The 16,252-nt window shown below is 40.9% G+C and overlaps 2 pseudogenes across 2 annotated transcripts in view; both read left to right on the forward strand.

Annotated features, from left to right (window-relative positions):
- Nucleotides 1–16,252, forward strand: part of LOC149383009 (putative disease resistance RPP13-like protein 1) — a 67,082-nt pseudogene that overhangs the window by 46,706 nt on the left and 4,124 nt on the right. The gene's annotated exons all lie outside the window — the stretch shown is intronic.
- Nucleotides 9,419–15,346, forward strand: LOC149383014 (putative serine/threonine-protein kinase PBL8; annotated as a pseudogene). The gene is made up of 12 exons (XR_016301752.1): nt 9,419–9,560; nt 9,674–9,827; nt 9,901–10,021; nt 10,120–10,155; nt 10,398–10,738; nt 10,861–10,996; nt 11,950–12,086; nt 12,196–12,310; nt 13,929–14,066; nt 14,190–14,291; nt 14,390–14,467; nt 14,848–15,346. The product of XR_016301752.1 is annotated as a putative serine/threonine-protein kinase PBL8 (transcript).

A 16,252-nucleotide genomic window follows, 5' to 3' on the forward strand; every position in this document is an offset into this window, starting at 1 on the left:
GACATCCTGGTCACTCCCAAAGTCTTCTTCATCGTCTTCAGTCTTGTCAGCATCATCAGAAACATTAGGCACAGTGGCTTGGCCCGGCTGAGAAGAGGTAGCTGAGCTAGGAGCAGTAAGATCTTCGACAAGAGCTTCGCACTTGGACTTCCTGTTGGAGAGAGTCTCGATGGTCCTCTTAAGAGTCTCAATCTCCTCACGAAGTTCTCTCAACACAGTTCTCTGAACTTCCTCTGTCATTGTCCCCAAACGAAGTTTGCTTCCTGAGATGTCAGATGTCTCGACAGAAGGTCTGACAAGATCTTGAGCATGTTTCCCTTCAAACAATTTGGGACTGAAGATGAGAGCACCTGGTCGTTTACCCACCACATCTGAACTTCTCAAGATGTTCTTGTTTTGATCAAGTAGGATCCCAGAGATGAGAGAGAGGAAACCTATGGGAAGCTTCACTGCAAAAGACTTGGCATGCTTTGCCAAGTGATCAAACACTAAATCACCAAAATCAAACGAGGAGCGGTACCTATCTGGAAGATGAGACGGGCCAGATCGATGCCGTGATACTCGACCCATGAGAGGAGGGAGCCCAATTGGCGATGCCAATGCGATAGAGGATGAAGTATTTGGCAGTAAGCTCGGCAGAAGGCAAAGTCCCCTTGGAAGGCCAAACCTTGGTTTCGTCACCAGTGATTTCTTTAGCAATGATGTCCAAGGGTGGGACCCTATCGGGAGTGATGATCTTCTTGAGCGCAGCAACTTCTTCCAACATGCCTTTGAGGATATTGCTCTTGGCATTTTCCGAAAGGGGAGCAACTTTGATGGTACGACCAAGGGAGACAGAAGTTGCGACAGAAAGCATAACAAGATCTCTGGCATGTTTCCCTTCAAACAACTTAGGACTGAAGGAGAGTTCACTGTGAGGTTTACCAGCAATGTCGTCAGCCCTTAGTAGATCTCTCTTCTGAGCCACCAACATACCAGATAAGAGCGAGGGGAAGCCAGTAGGAAGCTTCACGGCATAGGACTTAGCATGCTTGGCCAGGTGATTGAACACAAACTCCCCAAAGTCGAAAGACGCCCGTGTACCAATCTGAAAAATGAGGCATGCCAGGTCAGACTTGATGCTTGAGCCATGAGAGGAATGAGTCCAATTCGCTATCCCAATTCTGTATAGCACATAATATTTTGCCGAGAGATCTGAGGAAGGCAGAGAACCCTTAGCAGGCCAAATCTTCTTTTCATCGTTAGTGAGCTCTTTGGTGATCATGTCAAGGGAGGGAAGCCAATCAGCAGTGACAATTTTCCCTCTTCCCAGAAACTCATTGATTGCAGTAGCGGAGACATCAAAGCAGTGGCCACGAACATAAACTTTTCCAAACTCAGGGTGATGAGGCTAGTCAATTTCAGAGGACAAATTCACTATACACTCTTTCACCAGTTTTGGATAATAAGGCCCGACCCCAGAGACAGTTTTGACCAGTTGAGCATCGTACAGGAGTTCCATGATCACATCAATCTTCAGGGCATCCTTAGACAGTTCCTTTTCCGGAAAAATAGTTATGTGATAGACATACCTCCATTTTCTGATGCGATCTTCCTCGTGAAAAGAAACATTATCCAGAGGCGCGGCGGGAACATCCTTAGGAAGCTTTTGACCTCCAACAGATTTCCTGGAGATGTGGGACACGATCTCAGGACGGGCATCTTCCTCTTCCTCCTCTATATCCTTCAGAACATCCGGAATAGTCTCCTCAACAGGTTTTCCCTTCAGCTTCTTCTTGTTCAAACCCATCTTCACCTGTTTCTTCATCTTCTTCTTAGCAAGGATGGGAGCGGCTGCAACACTTTCTTCCAAGGACTTTCTTTTCTTCTTTCTCTTTTCCGACAGAAGAGTGGCTATGCAGACATCATCATCTTTCTGTACCTTCTTATTCAGAGAAGCAAGAATGTCCTCTCCAACATCCTGGACTTGATCAGACTTCTTTTCTTGCCCCAGAGAAGATGTAGGGACATCTTTCGCGACTTCTTCACTTAATCCCAGAATGCCACCAATGGCATCAACATGAGGAGCCTCTTGAACATGGGAGAGCGAATCCCTATCCCTAGGATTATCAACAGGAGTAACAGAGGCTACAAGATTACCTTGTACAACCTTGTGAGGGCTTTCAATGGGAGAACCATCGGTGAGGGTTTCTTCTTCTGGAGCATCGTCATCTTTTCTTCCTTCCTCAGAGGAACTGCTGGAGCTTACATCTCCTGTAATGTCAGCGATCGAGAGGGCGGCTTTCTTGAGCATGGCGCTTCTGACGGCGGAGAGGGATGGATTCTCAGGAGGAACTGATGACCCAGCGATTGCACCTCCGGCCTGACCATCGGCGCGTTCACTGGATCGCAATCCTCGTACCCTAACACCGTGCATGTTGCTTTCAGGGCCAGGTTTCCTTGTCGCGACATTTTTCCTTTTCATTGTGGCTTTCTCTTTCTCTGAGGGAATGGTTGTGTTGATCCCGCTTCTGGTGCCAACCATTTTGAATAGAATTTTAAGAAAACTGCCACACAAGTAACCGTCGAGAGGGGTAATCGAGCAAATATGGGAAACAAAGCTCACGAACAGAGATGAAAAAGAAGAAATTTCAAAATCTGAACAAGAGGTAACTTCCCTTTCTTTCTCGAGAATGGAACCGTCTGCATGAAAGAGAGCATGGCAAGGAGTAATACGACGTCGTGACATATGGTGGGCCTTGATCGATCTTAGGCCCAGAGAAACAACAATTGACACTTTAGCCCGGTAAAAAGGTCGAATGGGCCAACCAGATAAATGGGCCCATGAAATAGAATCCACAACGTAACTGTGATCAAATAACAGCGGGATTCTAGTAGTAAAACCAAAAATTCCTCCGAAAAACAGTAATTGCTATTGTTCTATCACACACAATCCTAAAGAGGATCTGAGATTTTCAAACCGGTTAGCATCCAAAGCCTTAATTAAAATATCTGCAAGCTATTTTTCAGTGTGAATATACTCGAGTTTGATCTTTTTATCTTCCACAAGATCCCGAATGAAATGATGTCTGATCTCAATATGCTTGGTTTTACTGTGTTGAACTGGATTCTTAGAGATGTTGATGGCGCTGATATTGTCACAGAATAATGTCATGACATCTTGTCCAACATCGTATTCAGCAAGCATCTGTTTCATCCAGAGGAGTTGAGTGCAACTGCTCCCCGCATCGATGTATTCAGCCTCAGCTGTGGACAAGGAGATGCAGTTCTGCTTCTTGCTAAACCAGGAGATGAGATTGTTTCCAAGGTAGAAACATCCACCAGATGTACTTTTTCTATCAACCGTGCTACCTGCTCAGTCAGCATCACAGTATCCCACAAGCGTAGAAGAAGTATCATAAGTATATAAGAGGCCAAAATTGGCAGTTCCTAAGATGTACCTTATGATTCGCTTGGCTTGGGCCAAATAGCTAGCGTTGGGATTGGCTTGATATCGCGCACACACACCTACAGAGTAGGCTATGTCTGGTCGGCTGGCAGTGAGATAAAGAAGACTGCCAATAAGACTCATGTAGAGGCTTTGATCAACAGATTCTCCATGCTCATCTTTAGTGAGTTTGATGTGAGTAGCGGCAGGGGTCCGCTTGTGAGAAGATTTTTCCAAGCCAAACTTCTTCACTAAGTTTTTGGCATACTTACTTTGGGAGATAAAGATACCATCATTCATTTGCTTGATCTGAAAGCCCAAAAAATAATTAAGCTCGCCGACCATACTCATTTCAAATTCAGACTGCATTTGTCGAACAAAAAGATCCACCCTCTTGTTCAACATTCCTCCAAAAACGATATCATCAACATAGATTTGCGCTATCATGAGGTTGCCATCCTCTTTCTTTATGAACAGGGTTTTATCAATGCAACCTCTGGTATAACCATTCTGCACAAGGAACTGAGTTAGTCTTTCATACCATGCTCGAGGAGCCTGCTTAAGGCCGTAGAGAGCTTTTCTGAGTTTGTAGACATGTTGTGGTGAGCTGGGATCTACAAAGCCTTTGGGTTGAGCCACATAGACTTCCTCATTCAAGTACCCATTGAGAAATGCACTTTTAACATCCATTTGAAAGAGTTTGAAGTGGAGATGACAAGATATGCCAAGCAGGAGTCTGATGGGTTCAAGTCTCGCAACAGGGGCAAAGGTTTCATCAAAGTCTACGCCTTCCACCTGTGTATAGCCCTGCGCCACAAGTCTAGCTTTGTTTCGAGTTATATTACCATGTTCATCAGATTTATTCTTAAAAATCCATTTAGTTCCAATGACATTCACATTGTCAGGTTTAGGAACTAGCTCCCAGACTTCATTTCTTTCAAACTGAACAAGTTCCTCTTGCATAGCATTAACCCAGTATTCATCATCAATAGCCTCATTTACATTCTTAGGTTCAATCTTAGAAACAGTGCAGAGATTACCAATCATCTCCCGATAGTTTACAGGAGGTTTTGGGCGAGTCCTTATTCCTTCACTGATTTCGTCAATCACCTCATGAGCAGGGTGATTTTTCTGGATTCTTCTAGAAGGAATTCTTTGTTCAGTCTCAGGAGGATATCTTTCATCTGGAATAAAGTCGCTCACTTTGTCATCAGCATCAGTCCTGACATTTGGGTTTCCGGAGGAGATGTCGTCCAAAGAGTTTTCAGCATCTGTCCTGACATCTGTGTTACTAGGAAAAACTTCATCCTCGTCATTAGTACTGTTAGTAACATCATGATCATCGTTTACCACCACATTTATGGATTCCATCATAGTCTTAGTGCGTTTGTTAAAAACACGATAGGCCCGACTATTTCTAGAATATCCAAGAAATATACCTTCATAACTTTTAGGGTCAAATTTACGTCGAGGATCTCTGTCAGCAAGGATATAACAAACAGAACCAAAGACATGAAAGTATTTCACATTTGGCTTTCTCCCCCTCCATATTTCATAATGAGTGACGGAGGGGTACCTGGACGAATAGTAACTCTATTATGAATATGGCAAGCAGTATTGAGAGCTTCAGCCCAAAAGTGTGTTGGAATGTCTTTGGCCAACATCATCACTCTGGCCATTTCTTGAAGAGTTCGATTTTTTCTTTCTACAATTCCATTTTGTTGTGGTGTGATGGGAGCTGAGAATTCATGGGCTATCCCTTCTGTAGTGCAAAACTTAGCAAAACTCATGTTCTCAAATTCCCTCCCATGATCACTCCGTATTCTGACCACTTTGCCGATGCTTTCTCCTTTTTCTCTCTGAACCTTCTTACATAAAGCTTCAAAAACAGCAAAAGTGTCAGATTTCTCACGGATAAAATCAACACACGTATACCTGGAGTAGTCATCCACACACACAAACACGTATCTCTTCCATGTGGTAAGATGTTGAGAAGTTCCATGTGGAGAAGTTCCAGAACACGAGAAGTGGTAAGATGTTGCACCATCTTGTGAGACTTCTTGACCTGTTTTCCAATCTGGCATTCACCACAGATTCTTCATTCAACAATCTTTAGATTGAGAACACCGATGATGGCTTTCTCAGAGACAATTTTCTGCATGCTCCTGAGATTCAAGTGACCAAGGTTTTGATGCCACAGCTTGGTTTCGTCAACTTTGGTCATGAGACAGTTGTTGGACTGAGTATTCAGAGTGAGAGACCACATGTAGCAGTTGTCACGAGATCTGGTTCCTCGCATGAGTTCATCATGTTCCTCATTTACCACCACACACTTATCACGAGTAAAATTGACACGTAAATTCAGATCACAAAGCTGGCTAATACTGATAAGGTTAGCAGTAAGACCTTCTACCAACAAAGCCTCAGTCAAGCAAGACATACCAGGATAGTTTAACTGACCTTTACCCACGATTTTGGCTTTTACTCCATCTCCAAAGGTAACATGACAGTTAGAGTAAGGTTTCACGTTGGTCAAGAAGGTGTGATCACCTGTCATGTGGCGTGAGCAACCACTGTCGAAATACCAGTCACTCCCGGTGGACGCACTCAGAGATGTGTAGGCAATATTGGCATGATAGGACGCATTTTTTACTCTCCATTCCAGCCGAGTAGAAGGTTGTTGGCGAGGTAGGGCATTCCTGTGAATGGACTTTTGCTGACGGACGTTTCTCCCGTATAACCGATAGCAAAAAGGTCGAATATGGCCCTTTCTACCACAATAATGGCATACCCAACAAGGTCTGTTGACTAGTGACCTGGTTGGTCCAGAGGGATGTTGCCGAAGAAGATCATGGAATTTGTCATTACCAGATGGTTGAAGCATGTTTCGTGACATCTGGCTAGCCTGCTTTTGGGGAACAAAAGTAGTTTGGGATGATGAAGCACCATGGGTATATCCAAGACCCTTCATGTTCTTCGCAGGTTTGCCAATGGTGAGGATTTTGTCAAGACTATCAGTCCCAGAGTTCAGCATCCTGACAGATTTAGTCATTTGATCAAGTTCTCCATTCAGCCGACTGACTTCCTTCTTCAGATCCACAATCGACTCTAGGAGCCTTGCCTTGTCTTCAGTCAGAGTGAGAATAAGAGCACTCTGTTTGTCGAGAATTTGGGACTCCTCAACCCATTTAGTGTGCAAGGTATTGTATGCGTCATTCATGGCATCGTCAGATAGTTCTTCATCTAGAACAAATTTCTGAGAGCATTCACCAAATTCATTAGTAGACTCATGAGTATGGACAGAGGCAGTAAAGGCCACAAAGTTACTTATCTGATCGGAGTCGCTATCTTCATCTTCTTCATCCAAGAGCGTAGCGTTGTATCCCTTTTTTCTGTTTCTTGAGGAAGTTGGGACACTCCTTTTGAATATGTCTGAAACCTTCACATTCATGGCACTGAATGCCTTTGCCTGCCTTTGCCTTTGCCAGATCGTTCACCGCTTTTACTATTCCTGTGAGGATTAGCATTCTTCTGGACTCTTTGTTGAAACTTGTCCTTAACATCTTGTGAGACATTTTTTCCATTCATCTGATTGAATCTCTTCATGACCCTGCTATAATTTCTTGCAAGCATAGCTATAGTATCGTCAATGTCACTATCAGAATGTGAGTATACCTGAGCCTTTTAAGGCCACCCCTTTGTTTTTCTTCTCCATCTTGGGCAGGGAGAGCTCAAATGTCATGAGAGATCCCATAAGTTCATCAAACTTCAAGGTTTTGAGGTCATGGACTTCTTCAATAGCCGTGATCTTCATTTTGAATCTGGGACTCAAGGCCCTCAGAGTTTTCCGAACAAGATCTTCGTCGGTCATGGGTTTCCCGAGAGAGTATGATTCATTGGCAAGATCTCGGATGCGAACGTTGAATTCAGCAACTGATTCATCCTCAAGCATAGTGAGGGCTTCAAAGTTGGTTGTGAGATATTGTAGCTTCTGCTCACGGACCTTTATGGTCCCCTCATAAGCAACATCAAGGATTTCCCAGGCCTCTTTGGCACTAGTGCATGTGTTTATCAACCTGAAAACATTTTTATCGACTTCGTTAAAAATCGCATTAAGAGCACGAGAGTTACCAAGGGCCGCCTCATCTTCAGTGGGGGTCCAGTCTTTTTCGGGTTTTGGACCAGTAGGGGCTCCTTTGTCATCAACTTTAACAGGAGCTTCCCACCCGTGTATCACAGCTTTCCATGTTCTGCTATCAAGGGACTTCATGAAGGCGGTCATGCGTGCCTTCCAATAACCATAGTTGGTTCCGTCGAGTACTGGAGGGCGATTGACAGAACCTCCCTCTCGGGAACTATCCATATTAGGTAATCAGAAAAAAAATCCAGGAAACCACCAAAAAGATCAAGGTGCCTGCTCTGATACCAATTGAAATTCTGATTAGTCGCAAAGACAAGATGTCGCACACAATGTGTCCGACAACTTGCTTGAACACAGATTATGGATAAACAACAAACAGTGCAGTAAATAAAATACACACGATATGGTTACCCAGTTCGGTGACATACACCTACGTCTGGGGGCATGCTGCCAGTGGAAAGGATTTCACTATCTTGTAGTCAATAGTACACACAAGGTTTATATCTGATTACAATCAACAAATCAATAAACCTAGAGACTATTACCACCAGTGATCACCTAGTCAGGGACTCCCCCTGAATTTGAGCTCCGTCTCAATTCCACCCTTCGAGCAACCTCCTGCCTCGGATGACCTTTAGTCTTCAGCTGTACGTGAACCTTCAATCACAAGAACACAAAACCCAACTCTCACAGACACTCAATCTTTGTGGAATAGTGTTTGAGAGAATACACCGCTATCAACAAAACACACAGCCTCCCAGTCCGCCGGTCTTGCACGTCTAAGAGCTCTGAGTGTTTTATCAAAAGCGTCGAAGCTGCTAAGGGGGAGCGCATGGCTTTTATAGCAGCTTTACAATCCTGGAAGGTATCTCGGGTTACCTTACCCGGCCTCAAGCGAATATCACATAGTTAAGTCTCCAGCAAGGCGAATATCGTGCACTGAAGACAGCAGCGAGAGATATCTTGCAATGAAGTCACCAGCGAGGCAGATATCTTGTAATGAAGACAGCAGCGATGCAATATCTCAGCAAAAAGTCACCAGCTAAGCAATCTGACAAAACTGGAAACTTGCCTGAAAAAGAGTCTGCACACAGTAGGAAAGATGTCATACCAGAAGAGGAAACATAACGACCGACATCTTTCCACACATCTTGCACTAAAAAATAAAGCCAACAAATAACGTATCAATAGAAACCTTGATCTGTTTATACCATATGGTTTTAAATTCCGACGAAATTCGGTGGCAGGGCTGCTGCCGGAGCAGAAATGGCCGGCGAAGTACAAAATTTTCGTTTTATCGTCGAAAGTCGTCGTTTTTTGTTTTATGTCGTTTTTCATCGAAAATCGTCGTTTTGGGTTTGTGTCATTTTTCATCAAATGTCGTCGTTTTTTTATTGGTGTCGTTTTAAGCTTAAAAATTTAAGGTGAGACTGGGATTCGAACCAAAGTCACCTATGTGGGATGCTCAATATATACCATTTTGCTACGTTTTTATGTATAAGTTTAATATAAAATTTGTAAATAAAAAATTTGTACCATCATAAACTTAATATAAAAAATATTAAAAAATGATAAAAATAATAAATTTATAAAACGTTATAAATTAAATTATAAAAAAAATATATCACATAAAAACTTAAAAATCTCGTCTAGACTTAAGAAATTATATATATATATATATATAAATGATACATAGATATATTCACATATATATATATATATATCTATATAATATAATAAGTCAGAATGATAACTTACTATTCATAGACTGTTCATTTCGTTTTTAACCAATCTTAAGTCGACACGTCACTTACATCTCATTATATTTCTCTTTCTCTCTCTCCGTTTTTCTTAGTCTCTTAATATCTTCCCCTAAAATTAACGCTCTCTAACCAGAAACCCTAGCTCTCTCTCTCTCTGCAATCGGTTCTATAGCCCCCAAAAAACTCAGCGACTATGAGATCAAAAGGCTCGAGAACATCCGCCGCTACAGTGAGATGATGGCTTCTCTCAGTTCTCTTTAATCCAACATATTTTTATCGTCTTCCAATTTATAATTCTCGAAAACCTAACCTGCTCGATTTCCTCTTTTTCGGTTTTCTAAGGTTTCCTTGTTCGTCTAGAGAGATGGTTGGCTCTGAGAGTCCGGGTAATTCTTCGTCAACGAAGCCGGCGGCTGAGACACATGGGATCACAGAACCGATCTCCGTCGCGGGTCGTACCGAGTCAGATCTTCAGCGGAATGTGGAATTGGAGAAGGTAAGTGTTTAATGTTATGGATGTTTGTCGATTTTTGGGGTTTTGTTCGATTTCCTCTTTTCCGGTTTTCTAGGGTTTCCTTGTTCGTCTAGAGATATGGTTGGCTCTGAGAGTCCGGGTACTTCTTCGTCAACGAAGCCGGCGGCTGAGACACATGGGAAGACGATCTCCGTCGCGGGTCCTACCGAATGCACGTATATCTTTTATTTTTGTATTATATTTTTAACCCACTATTATAGTTCTCTTATATCTAAGTTCCTAATAGAGTTACACTCTGATTTTGATTTTGTAGGTGGCGGAGAATCTGCTGTTGTTACCAAAGCTCAAGGTTTGTTCTTTTCTTTGTTGTGAAAAAGTAGGAAATCATGTTTCGATTCCAGATCTAATCTTTTATTTATTTTTTTCCCTTTTATGTGATTCGGTTTTCTTTTAAGCTAAAGTTTCTTGTTGGAAGCTACAATGTTGTCATGCATGCTCGCGAGTGAGAGTAGAGCTGATAAATTGCGAATCGGAATTGAAATTCGAGCGAGGGTTTCTAAATTTGGGTTTTCTTTTTTTGTTGGGGATTAGTTCAACAGCTTAATTCGATAGCTTCGTTGCCTGGGAAAAACGGAGAGAAGAGACAGAGCCACAATCGGTCAATCTCAGATCTGAGCGATCCTTTGACGCCAAGGAACTTCGAGGACTCGAGAAAGAACTCAATGCTCTACACACATGTCATAGCTTTCACGCTTTACGAGCTAGAGACCATAACAAAGAGCTTTCGCTCCGATTACATACTCGGAGAAGGTGGTTTTGGGACCGTTTATAAAGGCTATATTGACGAGAACGTTTGGGTTGGGCTTAAGTCTCTCCCTATTGTTGTCAAAGTTCTCAATAAGGAGGGTCTTCAGGGTCACAGAGAATGGCTTGTATGTCACTATATCTCTACTTCACTTGTTCGGTTTTTTTTTTTTTTTTTTTTCGTTTGAGCTGTTTTCACCGTTTTGAACTTCTGAGTTCTATGATAAAAATTTCGTCAACTGTTGTTCAGACTGAGGTGAACTTTCTCGGGCAGCTGAGGCATCTGAATCTCGTCAAGTTGATCGGGTATTGTTGCGAGGACGAGCATTGACTGCTTGTGTACGAGTTCATGTTCAGAGGAAGTCTCGAGAACCATCTATTTAGGAGTATGAACTTCTAGACTCTATTTACTCTTATTTGGCTATCTGTCTTAGTTATCGTCATCTTAGCTCGTATGCATTTGGATTTCAATCATGATTTTTATGCCTCGCTGATACCAAGCTTATAAGTTCCTTGTTATCTTTCTTGTTGGTAGAAGATACATTTTTAGTTAACGTTCAAAGACTAAATATTTATCACTGATACGTCTTTTATGATATTTATCATACACTTGGTCTTATCCTTTTTGGATGTATACATAGTACCAGTACAGTGATGAGTCACTCATACACTATGCCTTTTCACAGAGCTTATTACAAAGTTGATACTGTTTTGCTACAGCGTGTGGTCACTACCTTTATTTATGATATTGTTTTACTTTTACTATAAATTGCTACAGAATCTGGTTATTTTAAATCTTTGGGTTCTAATTATAAAATCCATCTTTGTGCATAAAAGTTTATTTAAAACTTTTTTGGTTTTTTCATTCCTCTAACTGAAATATTTATGTTTAAAAAATATTCAGAAGCATCTGTTCCATTGTCATGGGCAATACAAATGTCGATCGCTCTTGGAGCAGCGAAAGGATTTGCTTTTCTTCACAATGCAGAGAAGCCAGTGATCTATCGGGACTTCAAAACCTCTAATATACTATTGGACTCCGTGAGTGGTGTTCTTAAGTTAATAAACCGTACGAACACGTTTCGACAACCTTTTTTCTTGACGATCAAGCCTTTTCACAGAGCTTATTACAAAGTTAATGCTGTTTTGCTACAGCGTGTGGTCACTACCTTTATTTATGATATTGTTTTACTTTTACTATAAATTGCTACAGAATCTGGTTATTTTAAATCTTTGGTTTCTAATTATAAAATCCATCTTTGTGCATAAAAATTTATTTAAAACTTTTTTGGTTTTTTCATTCCTCTAACTGAAATATTTATGTTTAAAAAATATTCAGAAGCATCTGTTCCATTGTCATGGGCAATACGAATGTCGATCGCTCTTGGAGCAGCGAAAGGACTTGCTTTTCTTCACAATGCAGAGAAGCCAGTGGTCTATCGGGACTTCAAAACCTCTAATATACTATTGGACTCCGTGAGTGGTGTTCTTAAGTTAATAAACCATACGAACACGTTTCGACAACCTTTTTTTCTTGACGATCAACATTTTCTTGCCTGCCTGACCAGTCACAATTGGTTTGCAGGATTATACAGCGAAGCTCTCTGACTTCGGTCTTGCTAAGGCTGGACCACGGGACGACGAGTCGACCCGAGTAATGGGTACCTATGGTTACGCAGCTCCGGAATATGTCATGACCGGTAGGCCTTCCATTCCCTGTGTGTTTAAGATCCTTAATTCTTGCGGAGCTGAATTAACTTCCACTAGATTGCTCTGTCTCATAGTTGCGATTTTACATTCTTCTAGAGTTCCGCCCCAAAACCACTTGGCAGTGAGTAAACATTTTTAGGTTAGAATTAGATCCCTTCATCTTTTTTATATGAGATCATTCACATGCTGGTACTCACTGATCTTGGACCAGACCTCATTAGTTTTGGGCCGGTGCTTGTTAGAGCTGTGTGGGCTCCCTGGTACCAAGTTAAGTATTATGGGCTCCATTTGTTATACAGTGTATTTTTATGCCCACGAGGCTTAGGTGCAGCGATCAGGTCTATAGTTTATTCTCGTTAGGTTCGGGAGTTCGATTCATCATGTGTGAGATACTAAGTAATAAACTCGAGTTTCCTTATTTTTCCATAATTTGTTGGGTTCGGCGGGTGGACAAAGTTAAATAAAGCAAAACTAATTGTAAAGTGGGCCTATGGCAAAATGTTCTTTTAGTAGGTGAGTGTTGATTAAGGAAAAATGTCCTTTCTAATAAACTGCTATTAGTGGTATATAATCACAAACCTTTATGTCCATTCAAAAGGAAAGAAGGAAAATAAAATAAAAATGATGGCCTTCATGTTCTCTAAATTACTAAGCATACACATGGGAAGCCGAGCTCCTTCGCGGGTCCTACCGAATGCAAGTATATCTTTTATTTTTGTATTATATTTTTGGGTTAATGGTGGCATAAATACTTAATGTTTGGACAAAACCATACTTATGTACCTAATCTTTTTTTTCGACGGCAATAATACCGAACGTTATGTTTTTGGCCTTCCGTCACTACCTCCCCCGTTAACTTTGAAAATGAACAGCCACGATTTGATTTTTGATACTAACGTCTGTCGGTTTTTCCAGTGGTTCCCAGAATACAAGTGCTTCGGCCTGAGAGTAGGAATGACACGATCGGCCTCTCCGCGACGAGCCTCTTTGTTCCTATTCTTGTGGGACTTCATAGCAAAGTCGGCCTAGACCTCGATCTAGACCTCCCCAGAGACATGGATCTCGACCTCTCTCGGAGCTTCTTTCTAGGTGTGTCCATATCCACGTCCATGGCATTGCCGAAATCGCATCTCTTCTCCGACGATCTCTCCATCTTCCTGCCTCTGGACTTGCTCCGGGCACGGTCCATGGCCAGGCTCGGATTGAGCCCCAGCTCCGACAACTGCCTTCCCATCCTCGTCGACGTGAACTCGTGGTCCTTGTCGAATTTCCTAGGCACGATCGGCCTGCTCTCGGCCGTACTCTTCTTCAACCTGTGCTCTTGGATGATCTTGTTCTTCAGTCTCCGGATCTCTTTCAACGTTAATATATCAAAAATCAAATCGTGGCCGTTCATTTTCAAAGTTAACGGGAGAGGTAGTGACGGAAGGCCAAAAACGTAACGTTCGGTATTATTGCCGTCGAAAAAAAAGATTAGGTACATAAGTATGGTTTTGTCCAAACATTAAGTATTTATGCCACCATTAACCCTATATTTTTAAACCCACTATTATAGTTCTCTTATATCTAAGTTCCTAACAGAGTTACACTTTGATTTTGATTTTGTAGGTGGCGGAGAGAGCTCTGTTCTTGCGGAACAACGATCAGGAACAGGAAAGTGACAAGACAGACGAGGTTTGTGACTTATAGGGTAAGGATGTTAATTTATTCAAGCCTGCCGCTGAGTTTTTGCCAATGATCGACGAGGTTTGTCATTTTGTGATATTTACTTATCTTGTAATATGTTTCAGTGTCTTCTGAGGTTTAGGAAGTGAGTGAGTTCATTCTAATCTTTTGTTCCTTCTCATGTTTCTTTTCTGCTCTATGCAGGTTTACAAAGCCCTTGTTGAAAGCACAAGAGGAATTGAAGGATCTAAAGTCGAGAATAACAAGTTCTGTGTGTCTGTACATTATCGTAACGTTAACGAGAAGGTAAAACAAATCATGCAAAAGATCAATAAGAGGCCTCAGTTATAATCCTCATTTTGTTCTTCTCCTAATTAACTCTTGTTTCCGTTATTCCTTCTCAGAGCTGGGATTCGGTTGCCCAATGCGTTCAGGACATTCTTAAAGGCTACCCAAAGCTGCGTTTGACTCATGGGCGAAAGGTATCGCGTTAAATCTAAAATCTTATTTCAAGTTCTGCACCACAATGCAAAATTACTATTCATAATCATTTTTAACCAATTGTAATGTGGCACGTCATTTTTAGCCAATTCTAATGTGACACGTCATTATTAAATACTACCTTCTTAACCAGTAGAAGTCATTTATTAATAAATGATGGCCAATAAATTTGACCTTTATTGGACGTTTTTTTCCCAAATACTTGCTCCTGGAAATGAATGAAATGTCCTCAAAGCGCTATAGATACTACCAATGCTTTATAGAGAAAATCAAAAGCGTTATAAATATGCTATATTTCTGAATTATGCACATTATTGTTTATTAATTAATTTCTCATTTCATTTCATGTATCGTTTGACAGCCTTGGGATTGACAGTACTTCAACCATCACCACCACCACCACCACCACCGGAGGACCGAAGCTCGAGAACTTTCTCGACGGCGATCAAACCTCACATTCAACGGCCCGGCAACGCCGGCGACTGCGATCAGTCAAACCGCCGCAAAAGACAGTCGATTGACTCATGCACTAATTCCCATCTAGGTCTTTTTTATTTTCTCTCTATAATTCCAGCCTGCCTTTTTTTCTCTCCTTCAATGATCGAATTGTGGCTCACCAGCGATTGATTTTTATGAATTTCTTTTGTCCCTTGGTTGATTTTCTTTTGTCCCTTGGTTGATTCTTATTCTTGGTTACAATTCACTCATTTCAGCTATTATTTCTATAATAGCTATTTCTGTGCTTTAGTTTTGTAATTTTTGACATAGTATTCTTGGATAGCTGTAGATTTGCAAAAATCAGTATGTGTGAATGTTTGGTGACTTCAATTTTCTCTGATTTGTGTGCATTTCGTTCTTTACGCCTTCTTCAATTTTCTCTCTAAGTATCATGTATGGTTGAAATATTTTTTATCTTAATATTCATTTATAACCGATTACAAGTACAATCACCACGTGCGATTACAAGTACAACCACCACGTGCGAAGCACGTGTTTCAGACTAGTATATATATATATATATGTATTTTGTGTATTGGGTATAAATTGTTATGTGATATTGAAATTAACAAATTATGGGTATTGAAATATTGGATATTAGATTGGTGTAAAAACAATTACGTATTGAAGATTATAAAATATAGTTGTCATAAATCTTAAGTTTAAGAATTAAAATATATATTATCATGTGTATATATATTAACATACTCAACAACAATATTTTCGTTCGGTTTTTAATCGGCATGTCGATTTTTCATCGAAAACGGCATTTGAAAATGACATTTCATTTGCCCTTTTCCACATTTTTTCCGTTCGGTTTTCCGTCGGCATGCCGAATTTTCGTAATCAGAAAGCTCGAAGCGGTATCGAAAACCACATTTTGAACCTTAATTAAACATGGATGAGTTGATTGGAAAAACCACCCTTTCTTTCTTTTTCCTTTAAGAATCCACATCCTCCCACATTGGAAGGAAGGAAAAGTAAAAAAAAAAAAAAAAAAAGCAAACAAGAACCAGCGCTTCTACAAATATTTGATAATCAAACCTCTCATGTGTAGGCGTTGACGCATTTAATATATATTTTTTTTGGTGCTCAAAATGACGTATTTAATTTAATGTGAATGAAGATAATTGGAACATAATCTTTCGTACCTCATCTTTCATATTCTCTACCACTGAAATGATTTGTTTTTTTTTAATGAGAAATTGCCTAACTACCACAGTTTGATAATTTTTTTTTTTTTTCCGATTTTTCACCAAAAACTAATT

The sequence above is a fragment of the Urtica dioica genome, chromosome 10, assembly GCF_054948205.1.
Source record: "Urtica dioica subsp. dioica isolate 48M chromosome 10, U.dioica_male_clone48M_v1_H2, whole genome shotgun sequence".
Classification (NCBI taxonomy): domain Eukaryota; kingdom Viridiplantae; phylum Streptophyta; class Magnoliopsida; order Rosales; family Urticaceae; genus Urtica; species Urtica dioica.